The following is a 14,658-nucleotide window of genomic DNA, read 5'->3' as shown; positions in this document are numbered from 1 at the left end:
AGTTCCTTTCCCTTTGCCTTCTCCACTTTGCTGAGCCACTCAGCTCTGTGCCTCCAGCTCCTCCTTGCACAGCGCCTCCCCCCTGCTTCCATTTGAGTGCCCGCACCTGCACACCTGTCCCCACCAACCCAAGCCTTTGCCCTTCCTTCTACCCCAGTACTGGTTCAGCACCTTCCAGCAGCCTCTGCCCACATGTGCTCCTTGTCCTGATTTGTGGGTACCAGCTGGTAGTGATGGGGGGCAGGGCCTCTACTCTGTATCCTCTCCCCCAGCAGGGGGAGCCTGGGGAGACCCACCCTGGCCTTCTGAGACCAAGTACCAGGGGAGGGGAAATGGACTGACTGGGGCTCATGGGCATTTGAAGGGATACAGACTGCCTGCTTACCCAACTGGCTGGGGACCCAGGATGCTCTCCTCCATTACCAACAGAGGAGGTGTCAGGGGGGGCCTCTGGAGAATGGAAGTAGGTCTCATTCTCCTGGCCTTCCTTCCAGAGGGGTGGTGTCCTCTTTCTGGGTGGACATTTGTGACTCTGCCTTTTCTCCCTGGATGGTGCTGCTGCTCCCTAGGCCAAGCCGGGATCATGGATCCGGCCGACATGGCGACTGCAAAGGTAGGATGGAAATGCTGCCGGCCGCACTGTGCGTAAGTGGTTTCGCTCTGCGAGTTCCGCCTTTGGTTCACTTTCTCTCCCCTCCTTTCCCTCAGCTCAGCACTCAGGAGCAGTCAGGGCTGTGTCAGTAGAGGGAAATGACCTCAGGAGAGGGGAGGGTGTGCCTGGTGCTGCACAGCACACTGGTCACCTCCTGTGTCCACACAACAGAGCCTGTGGATGGAGGAGGTTAGGGGGTGGTGGTGCCTAGGGCACTTGCCTGGCCTCACTTTCCATGTCTGTCTTTTTCTTTAGCTGTTCCTCAGTGTTCTGTTTTTATCTTTGTCCTGTCTCCCTTTGGCTCCCCCGTCCTCTGTCTTCTTCCTCTGCTTCTTGCTCCATGGGATCATCCTGACCCTGTCAACCTCTGTGCTCCTCCCTCTCTTGTTGTTGTGTAAGGGCTGGGAGGAGTTGTGAGCCAAAACGCTCAGGAGCAGAGACACTTTATTCTGTAGCAGACATTGGCCTTGGGATTGGTGAGGCCTTGGTGCCTGAGTGGCAAGTGCTGTGCTGTCCCCTCCCCAAGCTCCTGGGAGTCCCAATGGCAGGCTGGTCTGAGCCTCCAAAGGGGAACCGTGGCTGGGTGCTGCTGCACCTGTGGTCCTGGACACACTAGAGGGCGTTGTTGAGTAGTGCTCTTATTCTCCTGGCTGCTGCTGGCAATTGGAAATTTGTTTTTCTGTGTATTTTTCCAAACACGGAGCCTGAGCCATTGGGAATGGATGGGGCATTGCAGGAGGCAAGTCTCAACAGCCCCTCCCCAACCCCTGTGTGTGAGGAGACACCTGTACTCTGGCCATTGCAGCTCTGGACAGATGGCAGGGTCTCCATTCTCACAGAGGTGGAAGACTCGGAGAGGCTCAGACTTCTGGAGCAGGTTGGGTCCCCTGTGATGTGGATGGAAGAGAGTATGAGAAATGAGGCCTGAGTAGCCAGAGTGCTGCAAGCAGAACTGTCTTCTTGGAATCATGCATCTTAGTGATCTTCCATTCCTATGTGCTATGTGATTGGAACCAAGTTACTTAACTTCTCTGAGCTTTCATCTTTTAGCCTATAGCAAGGAGAAAATGACATTTATCTGTTGTTGATATCAGATGGGATCTGTCACACACGGAAGAGGAACTAGGGAAAAGAACTGAATGAGAACCGATCTACCAGAACTTCTTCTCTCCTTCTCTACATTCATGGATATTTAATTTCCCAATCTGTGCATGGGATGGTACAAGGTGCTGTGCCCCCTTTCCCCCCTTGGCAGTATGTATTGGCAGTTGTGGGAGCAGGCATCTGTGCTGTGTATTTGATTTGCTGTTTGGTTGGAATGCTGCTGTCCCTGATGTGTGTGACGCTGAGGTCAGTGACCTAGCTCTTGAAGGTGTAAGTGGTTTGTCATCAACCTGCTGGCTCTTGGGCCATAATAGTCTGGGCAAGCTTGGCCTTGGGAGCCCTGCCTGGGGAGTTTTGGAGTTAGTTTGGAGAGATGTGGTTGTATTGTGTCCATATTTGCATGCAGACGTAGAAGCAGACACAGCTCTAGTTTTTGTAGGCCTTTCTACTCCTTAGTCTAGATCTCGGGTCATCTGGTGTAGAACCAGAACTCAGCTGGATCATTACCGAAGTTAGCATTTGCCCTCATGTTCTAGACAACAAAGTTGCCAGAACTGAGAAACTATTCAACCTGAGAACTTCTTTAACCTTCTCTGATTCAAGCTCTTTACAACAGTTATTTCAGGCATCTTGCATCTTGGCTTGTGAACCATTAAGCCATGAATGGTCTTTCTGTAGGGGGCCCATGAACCTCCTGCTCTCTTAGGCAGAACTTCATACAGTATAACTTGTGTGGTTTTATGAAGACACCTCCATGGTTTCCATCAGTTCTACACAAAGCTTATAACTCAATGTTAAACAATCTTGAACTGATCCATGATGCTACCATAAGGAGCTTGGTTGTCTAGGCCAGAGAGAAGGCCCCAAGCGCAGATGTTATGACTGGATTTCCTGGACCCATGAGACCATATAAAAGCCTGAAAGTAGCTGAATAAAATTTCAGATTATGACTCATGTCATAATTACATAAATACATGTAAATGCACCCTCTTACCTTAGCCTTCCCTGTTTTATTTCTGAGGTGCAGCTTTCAAAATTCCCCCCAGCACCAACACACTGGATGGAGTTGCTACAGAATGAAATAGCTTTTTGATGGGGGTGTGGCCAGTTCTGATGACAACATCCTTATTTGAGTCTGTTCATTTCCTGGAGGAGGGCTTGGAGGTGTGACTTCATTTCCGGGAGTCTGGATTCTGAGCCTGCCTTTTCATGACACTGCCTGTTTTGTTTCTTTAAGGTTTTGGTTTAAGATTGTGATATCTCATGGCTTGATCTGTTAAAATGTATATTGTGTTCAGACAGTTTTTAGTCTCTTGAGAAGAAAGACTAGGAGAATTGATGAATCCTTCAGTGATGGTGTAGTAAATGCCACTTTTATGGTAGCAGAGTCAGGTGTGGGGGCTTTAGAGAAGAATTGCTCATGGTTACTATGAGTGGGTGCTTACCAGTTTTGGAGGGAGGCAGACAGGTAAACAAGTATAAGATAATGAGGGTCAGCTGGGCATGGTGGCACACACGTTTAGTCCCAATACGCAGGAAGCAGAGGCAGGCAGATCTCTGTGTGTTTGAGGCTCGTCTGGAATACGTAGAGAACCAGAATAGCTAGAGATGCATAACAGAGAAACCCTGTCTTAAAAAGCCAAAACAACAACAATAAAGAAAAACAAAACAAAGTAAAACAAACAAACAACAGAGTCATGAGCAAAAGAGGAATGGCTGTCACTGGGGAAGCACAGAGGCGACTCTTGACCGGGCAGGCAAGGGGCTGTGGGGTAGATCCCTGAGGGAAGCAGAATAGCCATGACTGGAGGGGGATGTTTCTGAGTTCAGATTCTAGCATGTTCATCGTCTGTTTCTGTGAGTTTCAGTGAGTTACCTGGACCTTTGCTGGTCTGTTTCTTTGAGAGTAAGGGTATCCACACCAAAGAGCCACTATGGAGATTCAAGGGCATTGCTAAGTTGAGATGACTGTTCACCCAGTGTCAGCTGCTCATGTGGAGGCCCTCTAGACAGCAGAGGGAGCCAGCAAGCAGGTGTCCTCATGGTTGGGGCTTTGCATTGTGTAGATGACAAGATCCGAGCGCAGAACAGAAATATTCTGAAGCTTTATATCGTCCTGAGATAGATGACATAGGACAAGAACACTGGGCTATCATCAGATCTGCTTAGGAGGAAGACCCTCCAGCTCCCCAGTAGACAAATCCGATAATTTCCTCATTTTGCTCCAGCTTTGATATTCTATTTATTTATCAGTGAGCTGCTCTTTTGAGATAGGGTTTCAAAAGGATAGCTCAGGCTATCCTTAAATGTACTATGTCAGACTGGCCTTAAATTCAAAATAATCTCCCTTCCTTATCTACCCATTGCTAGGATTATAGGCATGAACTACCATGCCTGGCTCATTTTAGTTTATTTTTTGCATGTTGGTCTTTCTCTATTAAATCAGGAACTTCTTGAGGACTAAGCTTTATATTTTATTTTTGTTGTTGTTGTTTTGTTTTTGTCCACAGATGCTCTGGAATCTTCTACTTTCCCTGGCATAAGATATATTCAACAATGTTCATTGAATTAAAAAAACAAGTAGGAGTGCTGGGAAGTGATGGCACACACCTTTAGTCCCAGCACTCGGAAGGTAGAGGCAGTCAGATCTTAGTGAGTTTGAGGCCAGCCTGATGTACAAAGTGAGTTTCAGGACAACCAGAACTACTACTGTGTTGAAAGACTAAGTAGGAGAGAGTACAGCTGCAGACATATAAGGACAGATGCTGCCCCAAGATAACCTTTAGCCACAGTTTGGAGCTAAGATCAACTGGACTGGGAGGTGAGAGGGAAGGAATCTAAGGTGAGTTTTATGTCCCTGAATGGGTGACTTGATCACTGATGGTGCCATTCACTGAGGTGTTAAAGCAGGTCAGTTAGGAGGTGTAGATCTGGGGATAGGCCATTTGAATACTGTGAGGCATAAATTGTCCAGGAACAATGGGAATCTATGGCTGAGGTTAAGAAAGTGATTGTAGATGCCCATATAAACTTGGGTGTCACCATCATATTTTTAAGGCATTCACATCTCATTAGGAACCTCTGTGACCCAGAAGACATTTATCTTATTTAGGGTTTCTATCACTGTGAAGAGATACCATGACCATGGCAACTCTTTTAAGGAAAACGTTTAATTGGGGAGGCTCCTTACAGTTTAGAGGTCCAGTCTATCTCATTTACAGTTCAGAGGTCCAGTCCATTATCATGGCAGGGAGCATAGCAGCATGCAGGCACACATGGTGCTGGCTACATCTTGATCAGAGGGCAACAGGAAATGGACTGTGACCCTGAGCAAAGCTTAAGCAAAAAAAACCTTAAAGCCTACCCCCACAGTGATACACTTCCTTCAACAAGGCCACACCTCCTAACAGTGCCAGTCCCTATGAGTTTATGGGGCCAGTTAAATTCAAACTACCATAGCATTGAATGACAGAGGCTCTCAAAGGTCCTGTCTCAGTTCTTAGTCTCCAATTTGGATCACTCATAAACTCTTATAGTCACAATAGCCTTCTTTTAGAGGGAGAAATTTCCATTTTTTATTGAATCCATGAAAGGTAACCAAATTAGAGTATAAAACTAGCACTGCCCCTACTTACATTTAAGGAGTAGTTTAACGCAAAATTAAAAAGGAGGTACTATTGAAAATTAAATAATTGAATGTATTGATCCCTTTAAAACTCACTATGTTGCTCTAACTATTCCCAAGTTCACCATGGATCATGTCCAAGTCCAAGCTTTATCATAGGGCCAGGTGTGTGGTACAGGCCTTTAATCCCAGCACTCGGGAGGCAGAGGTAGGCAGATCTTTGTGAGTTCGAGGCCAGCCTGATCTACAAAGCAAGTTCCAGGACAGACCGGGCTGTTACAAAGAGAAACCTGTCTTGAAAAACAAAAACAAGCCGGGCGTTGGTGGCACACGCCTTTAATCCCAGCACCCGGGAGGCAGAGGCAGGCGGATCTCTGTGAGTTCGAGACTAGTCTGGTCTATAAGAGCTAGTTCCAGGACAGCCTCCAAAGCCACAGAGAAATCCTGTCTCGAAAAAAAAGAAAAAAAAAAAAACAAACAAAAAATTGTATCTGGGGGTTATAGTCCCCCATCCTCAACCCCACACCTGCTGCCTTCTCAATCCTGTGCAGAGAAAGAAAATATCCTGCTGGTGGAAGGTGAGAAATTTCAAAATCCTTGCTCATTCGATTCAGTCTGCTCTATCCCCCAAAGCCTGTATTCATCAGCAGTGATGGCAGCAGAACACTTAACAGCACTATTTCTGGACCTGCCATGCAAGTAGGAAGTTCCTATGTCAGTAAAGGATACATACTGGATACATTTTCTGGCCAGTGCTTTCACATAAAGAGCAGACTAATCAAGAAATATTTCTCATAAACTTACTTAATGTAGATGAGCTGAATATCCCACCTGTCAGCTGATAAATTTAGCATTATGGTTACAAACTGTGTTCATTTTGTAAGATAGAAGTAATAATACATCTTGGTTAGATATGCCTCACCCTGTGATCTGTAATTAATGCCATGTCTTATCCTTTTTAAAGTTAGAGGCCAAGGAGTTCATCGGGCCTATCTTTGCAATGCTGTTATGCTATACCTGAGTCATGAGCATAGTACCCTCTCAGTGAATACTGACCTGAAAACTATCACACACCCAAGAGACACAAAAATCTGTAGGTTATTTATAATACTTCATTCTGTGGGAATTCTATTTAAATTGTTGTTCTGCTGTATTGTGTAAATGGAGTTCTTAATTGGTCTAGATAATAAAAACCCGGAGTCAGATATAGAGGAAAATGCTGAGAGATCAGAGAGAAGGAGCAAGTCACTGCCATGCCTTACCTCCTTTGCATCTCAGCAGACAAGAGAGTGATTTCCTGTTTCTCCCTTCTTATATCCTGTTTCCACCCAGCTATTTCACTTCCTGTCTGTCTGTACAGACCTCCAGGCCTCTATGGTTAGCTAGTGGCACACTCCATTCTCTGACCCACAGACAGGCTTTATTTGTACCAGCAAGATATCACCACAGTATTGTTTAGGCAATATAGGTATAGGATCCTAACTAGCACAACAGGAAAAACTTGGAAAAGGTAGAGAAAACATTTGCCAAGGATGGTGGTGGATCTGTGGACACTGGTTGAGAAATCCCCATAGATGTAATACGTTCAGCGCTTGCTTACTCTATATGTGTAATGAACTCCTGACGACCTGATAGTGCTGGCAATATTGCCTTTTTTAGTAAGTGATGGAACTGGGACATAGAGAAATAAGTAAGCTTTCTTAAGGCCACATGCTGTGAATGATGGATTTGAATTGAAGTCTGATTCTAGAACCTGGGTGCTAAACCATAGTCTATTCCTCTAGGACCAATGTGAGGCTGGGGTCAGTAGAGGATGTGTCTCCTCTAGGCTCATTTTAGGAAAAGCCACTTCTTTATCAACAAGAGATTATTTTGCCATCTCCTGGGCCAGGAGACTTTGACTGTGAAAATGGGTAATACTCAATTCATCTGTCATTCTCTCCCCTACCCCCCCCACCTCCCCACCACCACCCATGGGAAGGAGAAATCCTCATGTTGGTAGATCAGGCAGCTGTTGGCTGTGGGTGATTAGGTGTTCCCTCCTCTGGAAATCAGAGTCTGTGAGGCCCTGCCTTGCTTCTCACACTGACTCACCTGGAGGTTCTCTGAGCCTAGAGGAGCAGCAGGCCACTAGAAATCTGCCCACCCTTTCCTTCTGGTAAGGCACAGGCGCATCTCTGCTGTGTGTGAAGTTAGGATGCTGAAGGGAGCCCAGCATCTCCTTTCTCTGGTGGTGGGGTAGGGTTTCTGTGGTGGGCGAGACTCTGGTGTCCTTGGAACTGCCCTTCTGTCTATGGGCAGAGGAGGTCTTATGAACCAGGACATGGGGATATGTTTGCCATGCAGTTAAACCAACCCCGAAGCAAGCAGGTGGGCCTTTGGGAAGTAGGAGTGATTTTTGAAGGGGATGAGAAAGTGGGATGGAGGCCTGAGTGTCCTCTTTGAGAGCTCCTCTGATAGAACCAAGGGCATTCTTGTGTTCACCCAGACAGTTTCCTTGGAAGGGGAATGCCAAGTTTGGTGTCATGGCATAAATACTCAGGAGGCAGGGGGAGGATGATCACTTTCAGTCCAAGGCCAGCCTAGACTACAGAGTGAGACATTCCTTGCCCCCCCCCCCAAAATAAAGGCATGTCAAGAGCAGGGAAAAGAAAGAGAATCTCAGCTGGGTTCTCTGCCAGCATGAGTGTAGCAGATCATCTATGTGTTATCTGGCCATAGAGGTTCCCGGGCTAGAGAGGAAGGGGTCTTGTGGTCCTAGGTATCCTTTACCTTTTAGCTTTTCCCATTTTTACCAATGACTTGTGTCTTAGTTACTTTTCTCCTGCTATGAAGAGACACCATGACCAAAGCAACTTATAAATAAAGAGTTTATTGGCAACCTGCTCACATTTTCCAAGGGCTAAAGTCTGTGATCATCATGGAGGGGAGCATGACAGCAGGCAGGCATGGCGCTGAGCAGTAACTGAGATCTTTTTTTTTTTTTTTTAATTTTTATTATTAGTTCTAGTTAGGGAACAAGCTTATTTCAAGTCCCTTCTCCCTCTCCCTCCCCTCACCCCCAGCCCTCCTCCCCCACCCCCAGTCTACCCCCCACCCCATCCACCCACCACTCCCCAGGCAGGGTAGGGCCCTCAACTGGGGCTCTGCAAAGTCCACCAAGTCTTCCTATGCTGGTCCTGGGCCCTTCCCCATGTGTCCAGGGCCAGAGTGTAACCCTTCATATGGGATGGGCTCTCAAAGTCCCTTCTTGCACCAGGGAAAAATACTAATCCACCACCAGAGGCTCCCTGGAGTGCAGAGGCCTCCTTATTGACATCCATGTTCAGGGGTCTGGATCAGTCTTGTACAGGCCTCCTGGACAGCATGTGGGGTCGATGTACTCTTCCTTGTTCAGGCCAGTTGTTCCTGTGGGTTTCTCCAACCTGGTACAGACCCCTTCGTTCTTGTTTCCTCCCTCTCTTCAACTAAATTCCCGATTTCGGCTCATTGTATATCTGTGGATGTCTGTCTCTGTTTCCATCAGCCACTAGATAGTAACTGAGATCTTTACGTTTGACCCATAAGCAGGAGGCAGAGCAAGAGAGCTAGCTAGGAATGGTGTAGGCTTTTGAAACCTCAAAGCTCACCCTCAAATGACACACCTCTTCTAACAAGGCCTCCTAATCCTTCCCAAACAGCCAACTGGGGACCAAGTATTCAAATATATGAGCTTACAGAGGTGATTCTCATTTAGACCTTTGCAACAGCATTCCCTGGACTTACTCAGGGTCTTGGTCTCATGATGCTCTGCTTCTCAAAGCTACCAATGTCCAAGTATTTTATGTGGTGGCATGTTTGTATGTAATATGTATTCATATTAAATCATCTCTAGGCTACTTATAGGACCTAGCGCAACATGAACACTATGTAATTGGTTGTTATAATTTATTGTCTGAGGAACAATAGAAAATGAACTCTGAGCATATTCTGGAAACATGCAGCTTTTCCTAGGAATATGATGTATCCAAGGTTGGAATCCTGTATGCAGGACCTGCGAAGGCAGAGGGCCTACTCTACTACTCACCCAGGAACTAGTAGTCTCTGGTAGTGTTGGGAGAAGAATTGGACAGCACCAAACCCTGGTTTCTTCCTTTAACCCATGTTGACTCTTTCCTGTGTAATTGTTGAGTGTTCAACTTTGTGCTGGGTCACTTTGTGTAAGGTTCATCAGACACCATGTATGCACCCCCACTTAACATTCTGGAGTGGTGTGTTGTCTGTCCTTGGCAGCCCTGGTCCTGCTTTCCCTTTCCTGGGGGCAGGATGGAAGCTAGAGTTGATTGGAGTCTGGTTTTGGCTTTGCTCCTGCTGTTGTTGCCTGAAGGAGCATTCTGGATTAACAGATTGTGAAGGGGGAGCAGAGAAGGCTCGGGAAGAGGAAGTGATTTTGTCTTTCTTTCTTTCTTTCTTTCTTTCTTTCTTTCTTTCTTTCTTTCTTTCTTTCTTTCTTCCCTTCTTTCTTTCTTTCTTTTTTTTTTTTTTTTTAATTTCAACTTCAAGACCTTAAGTGAATCCCTGGCAGAAGGAAATGCTCTAGACACAAAAATCCTGCCTTACTTTGCCTATAGATCTGTCAACCTCTACCAGCCTTCTGCACAGCACTGGCTCTCTGGGATGTGTGGCTAGAGGACTGGGGTGTGCACCAAGGGTATTAAGGACAAGGGGGGTGCTCAGGAGGCTCCAGGCTGGGAACTGACACAGATGAACAGACCAGAAGGCAAGGCCAATGCCTACAGCCTACACTGTCACCCCAGCGCCTGTGACTAATAGTGGCAGAGGGTGGGGAGTGGTGAGTGAGGAGGCAGGGAGGAGGAGGGAGGGGGAGGAACAGGGAAGTGGTAGGGAGCACCTGATCAGTGCAGCCCTGGCCATCTGCCGGCCCCTCACACAGCCTCTATTGACTGCAATTTGGAGTTTGGAAGAGGATTCTGGCTAGTGGGTGATGAGGAGGCTTGTTGTTGAAGTGGTGTGTTTGGGAGGCTATGCCCTCCCCCACGGCTCGATCCTCTCTTGCTTGCTTCCTGACCTCCAAAATGCTCCTTAAATATAACACTCTCAGCGCCTGATGACTCTCCTGCCGGAGATTGGAGCTTTGATTCCCCAGCGTGACTGCAGCACCGCTCTGCCCCAGTTTTGCCAGCAACTAGAAGCAAGCTGCTCTACTGCAGTTAGCTCTGCTGCCCTGGAGAAGGAATGGGCAGAGGACTGTGGCCAGAGTCTGAGAACTTGAGATACAAGGAGAGCCTCAGGGATCTCGCCATTCATTTTCTGCTCCAGATACAGAACTATTTGCTTAGAGTGACTTAGCAAGGTCCGGAGGCAGCCTAACCCTCTGCTGTTGGGGAAGAACTCTCATGGGGAGTTGAAGTCAGAAGCCTTGGATTCACCCTTGATTTCTTCTAGTTGTTCAAATCCTTCCATGGACCCTGACTCTTGATATATACATCTCTGGACTTGACTTTGGCCAAGAGTGTTGGGTGTGTGGAGGGGCATGCTCCAGCTGAATGGTGACCTGTTACCTTTCCAGTTCCTATCTATAGATGAGGCAAGGACCACCAGTCATTGCTATTGTTGGTTTAAGACAGGGAACAGCATCAGGGTGTTGGAAACCTTAAGGCTTGGAGGAGGCCAAGACAAAAACAAACAAACAAACAAATAAATAAATAAATAGAGACAAAATAAAAATGAACTTTTTTCTACCTTTAACTCAGTAAATTTTAGAAGAGCCACCTAAGAGGCTTAGAATAGCACAATCCAACTTTATGTTAACCAAATGGGTATGTATGAGCTACAGCCCCAAACAAGTTTTGAAGCATGAATAATGTAAAACACTGTCATGGTCAGGCCATATCAAAGAAGATAGATATGGGAATGATTTCAGATCTCTCTGTTATCCTCAAAAGTGTTTTCATAAGCATTGAGCAGATACAAAAGGGTATTTCCAAAGATATATAAAATATTCTGACGTACTGGGAAACACTTATTTGTCATATTCTGATTCGAGAAGAAAAATGAAATAAACATAAAGCATAAAGAAGAGAAAATGGACTTCTCTCAGCTAACACTGTTCTCCTGACCAGCTTTCTGAAGGACTTGTTATTCTCTTTGTTGCTTGTTCCTTTGCTTAGTGTCAAGGTTTAGGGTTGGTTTTTTCATTCTACGGATATAGAATATATGTTTTACTTGTTCTTTGTATGCTCACAGAAGAATATATAAAATCCACATTGACTCCTGATTTTGGTTCAGTTTATGTTTCTGAGATTCATCCACTCTGTTGTGTATTGCAGTACTGTGCATGTTCAATGCTGTATAATATTCTTCTTGAAAATACTGCAGATACCTTTGTTATTCATGAAGGTCTTCTTTAATGCATGGTGTACTGTATTGAGTTTCTTGTGTGTGCACCCTCATGTCATTTACTTTCTTCAGTGTAGTAGAATGGCCCCATAGTATTGATGGGGTAGGGATGGACTTGTTCAGCTCTTCCATAATTCAGCAGTTGAGTCAATATGACCTTCTATTAGCTCTTTCTCACTGCTTGATATTGCTTGATTTAAAAATTTTGATTGCTGGGCATTGGTGGAACACACCTTTAATCCCAGCACTTGGGAGGCAGAGGCAGGCAGATCTCTGTGAGTTCCAGACCAGCCTGGTCTACAAGAGCTAGTTCCAGGACAGCCTCCAAAGTCACAGAGAAACCCTATCTTGAAAAAAAAAATTGGACAATCAGATGGATCTGAAATAGCATCATATTTGTTTTCTGAATTTGTATTTTCCTGAGTCCTCATAAAGGTGTGGACCTGTCTGTATGTTTATTTCCCCTTCTGAAAGCCCTTATTCTAATTTGCCTATTGTGCTTATTTTTCGTGGATTTGTAGGAAATTTTAATAAACATCCAACCAGTCCTTTTCTCAATTTATGGTGTGTATTTCCTCCCAGCAAAACCTTTGTGCCCTCTGTGCACTGGCTTTCCTTTGAATGACAGGAAGATGGTCATTTAAAATTTATCCCTCTTTTGCAGGTGTGTGTGTGTGTGTGTGTGTGTGTGTGAGAGAGAGAGAGAGAGAGAGAGAGAGAGAGAGAGAGAGAGAGAGAGAAATTGATTGGGTTAGGAAACTCTTGCACTATAATCACTGAGGTGAATGGAAGATCAGTTTGAGGACCATTTGTTTTGCAGATCAAGGTTTAGGACTGGCCTGAATCCTTTCAAGTTCATCATTAGGGTGAGATGTGGCCAAACAAGGGCCTGGGGGGACCTGCAGGAGCCCATCTAGGCAATACCGCTATTACAAAATCTCCTTTTAAACCCCACCACTAGAGAACTTTGAGAGTTTCTCTCTGTGCTTGGAGGCCATGAAAACTGAAACCCAGGCTCATTCATTTCTGCCATCACTAAATATTTGAACTTTACATATTCTTAACTTTTTGGATTTTGCCAGTACCCCAGGCATTTTAAAAATAATTTCCTTTTGGCTTTCTGTTTTGTAGTCCATGTGGTCATCTTGCCAGATAAGGAATTCTTCAGAGTCTAGTTTTCTCTAAAATAATTTGTGCCCTTCCTGAAACTTGAATGCTATGGAACAGCCAGTCCATGCAGAGGCAGGCAGTATCAGGAAAAGGCACACACTCATTCTTAGAGCTTATGCCAATGTGCTCCATTTCCCAGGGAGGGAACTGCTCTGGCTGTATAGAATTCTGTCCACAAGAAGGTAAGGCAGGAGAAGTCCATGAGATGAGCATTGGTGTATCTCTCATGGTCTCCATCACCAATTTATATCACTGTATGGAGTGTTCTGTGTCTGATCAGCCATGTTTGGGTCCAATTACAGGCTAAAAAACATGGCATTGGTGTCCAGAGCCCTAGGGAAAGTTCTTGATCTACAGCCAAAGGGAATCTGTGGGGGTGATTGTCACCCATCCCACCAGGCCTCCTTGTCACACACACTGGCACTCAGCACTCATCAGTAATGAAGAGGCTACCTTGTTTAGTCTCTTTTCCTTATTGGTTATATTCTTTGTCTTGGGCTAAATGAGCTCTTTTAAACCAGTATGTCTGAGAGAAAAGGTGTGTGTGTGTGTGTGTGTGTGTGTGTGTGTGTGTGTGTGTGTGTGTGTGTGTGTGTTCATGCATGCTCACCTGTCCATTCATATGTGACGCCAAAGGTTGATGTTGAGTGTCTTCTTCTGTCATTTTCTACTTTAGTTTTGAGACACACTCTCATGGGTCCCGGAGCTCCCTAATTGACTTTTTTTTTTTTGGTTAGCAAATTCAGGGATCTGCTTGTCACCATTTTCCCAGCACTGGGATTCCTACTACTACTGTTCCACTGGTGCTGGGGATTGGAACTCTGGTCCTTCTGCTTGGTCCAGAAGCCATCCTTGGAGCCAAGAGCCATCTCCTTGCCTTGAGACTTTAAAAAAAAAAAGTTTGAAGTTTGATATGACTGTATTCATATTCCAAACTTGCATCTCCCTTGCTGCTCAGCATTAGGCATATCAAGACACTGCCCTTGTCATTGCTCAGTTGTGTGTGAGACACAGCCCTAGAAAATACCTCGGCATGTTCATGTAGGATCACAAGTGCATACCTACTGCGCCTAGCTCAATAGCTGGCTCCACAGTCCCTCCATGTACTCTTGTTAGCAGTGGCAAAAGTGGGTTTCTATGGAGTTTCCAAAAATAGTTGATGGATGGCCAATGACCAAAGATTTTCACTTTCCCTGAAATGTGTTTTAGAGTAATGTTTGGGGTGCTCTGGACTGATACTGAAGTGTTCCTCATGATCACAGCAATGGGACCAAAGAGAACATTGACATTTATGTAGATGAATATCAGTGATGTTAACCTAGGGGGTGGATCATATAATTTGGGAGTTCCAATGATCAAATTACCCAGTCATGGTATACCTCATCAATTCCAGTGCTAAATGTATGGCCCCGATACAGGCCCAAGGAGCCTTAAAAACACAACTGGGGGTGTGTTCAGAAGTCCTGGAAGCATCGAACATCATCATCTTACATGGTGTTATGGATGCAGAGGAATTCTGCTAGTCACGGCTGTTTGACTAGCATATCCCTGAAAGTTCAAGGTCCTAGAGAGTGTTTCTTCTGTCTGGTCAAATGCTGGAGGGAGTCAGCAATGATTTGGTTGTTTGCTTAGCATCATATCAAGGAAACAGTAACAGGACCCTTCCTACCCCAAAGCCTCCTATCCAGGGTGATGTTACACCAAATGG

Source organism: Cricetulus griseus, chromosome 4 (genome assembly GCF_003668045.3).
Source record: "Cricetulus griseus strain 17A/GY chromosome 4, alternate assembly CriGri-PICRH-1.0, whole genome shotgun sequence".
In the NCBI taxonomy this organism is placed as follows: domain Eukaryota; kingdom Metazoa; phylum Chordata; class Mammalia; order Rodentia; family Cricetidae; genus Cricetulus; species Cricetulus griseus.
Note: the sequence above shows the minus strand (reverse complement) of the source record.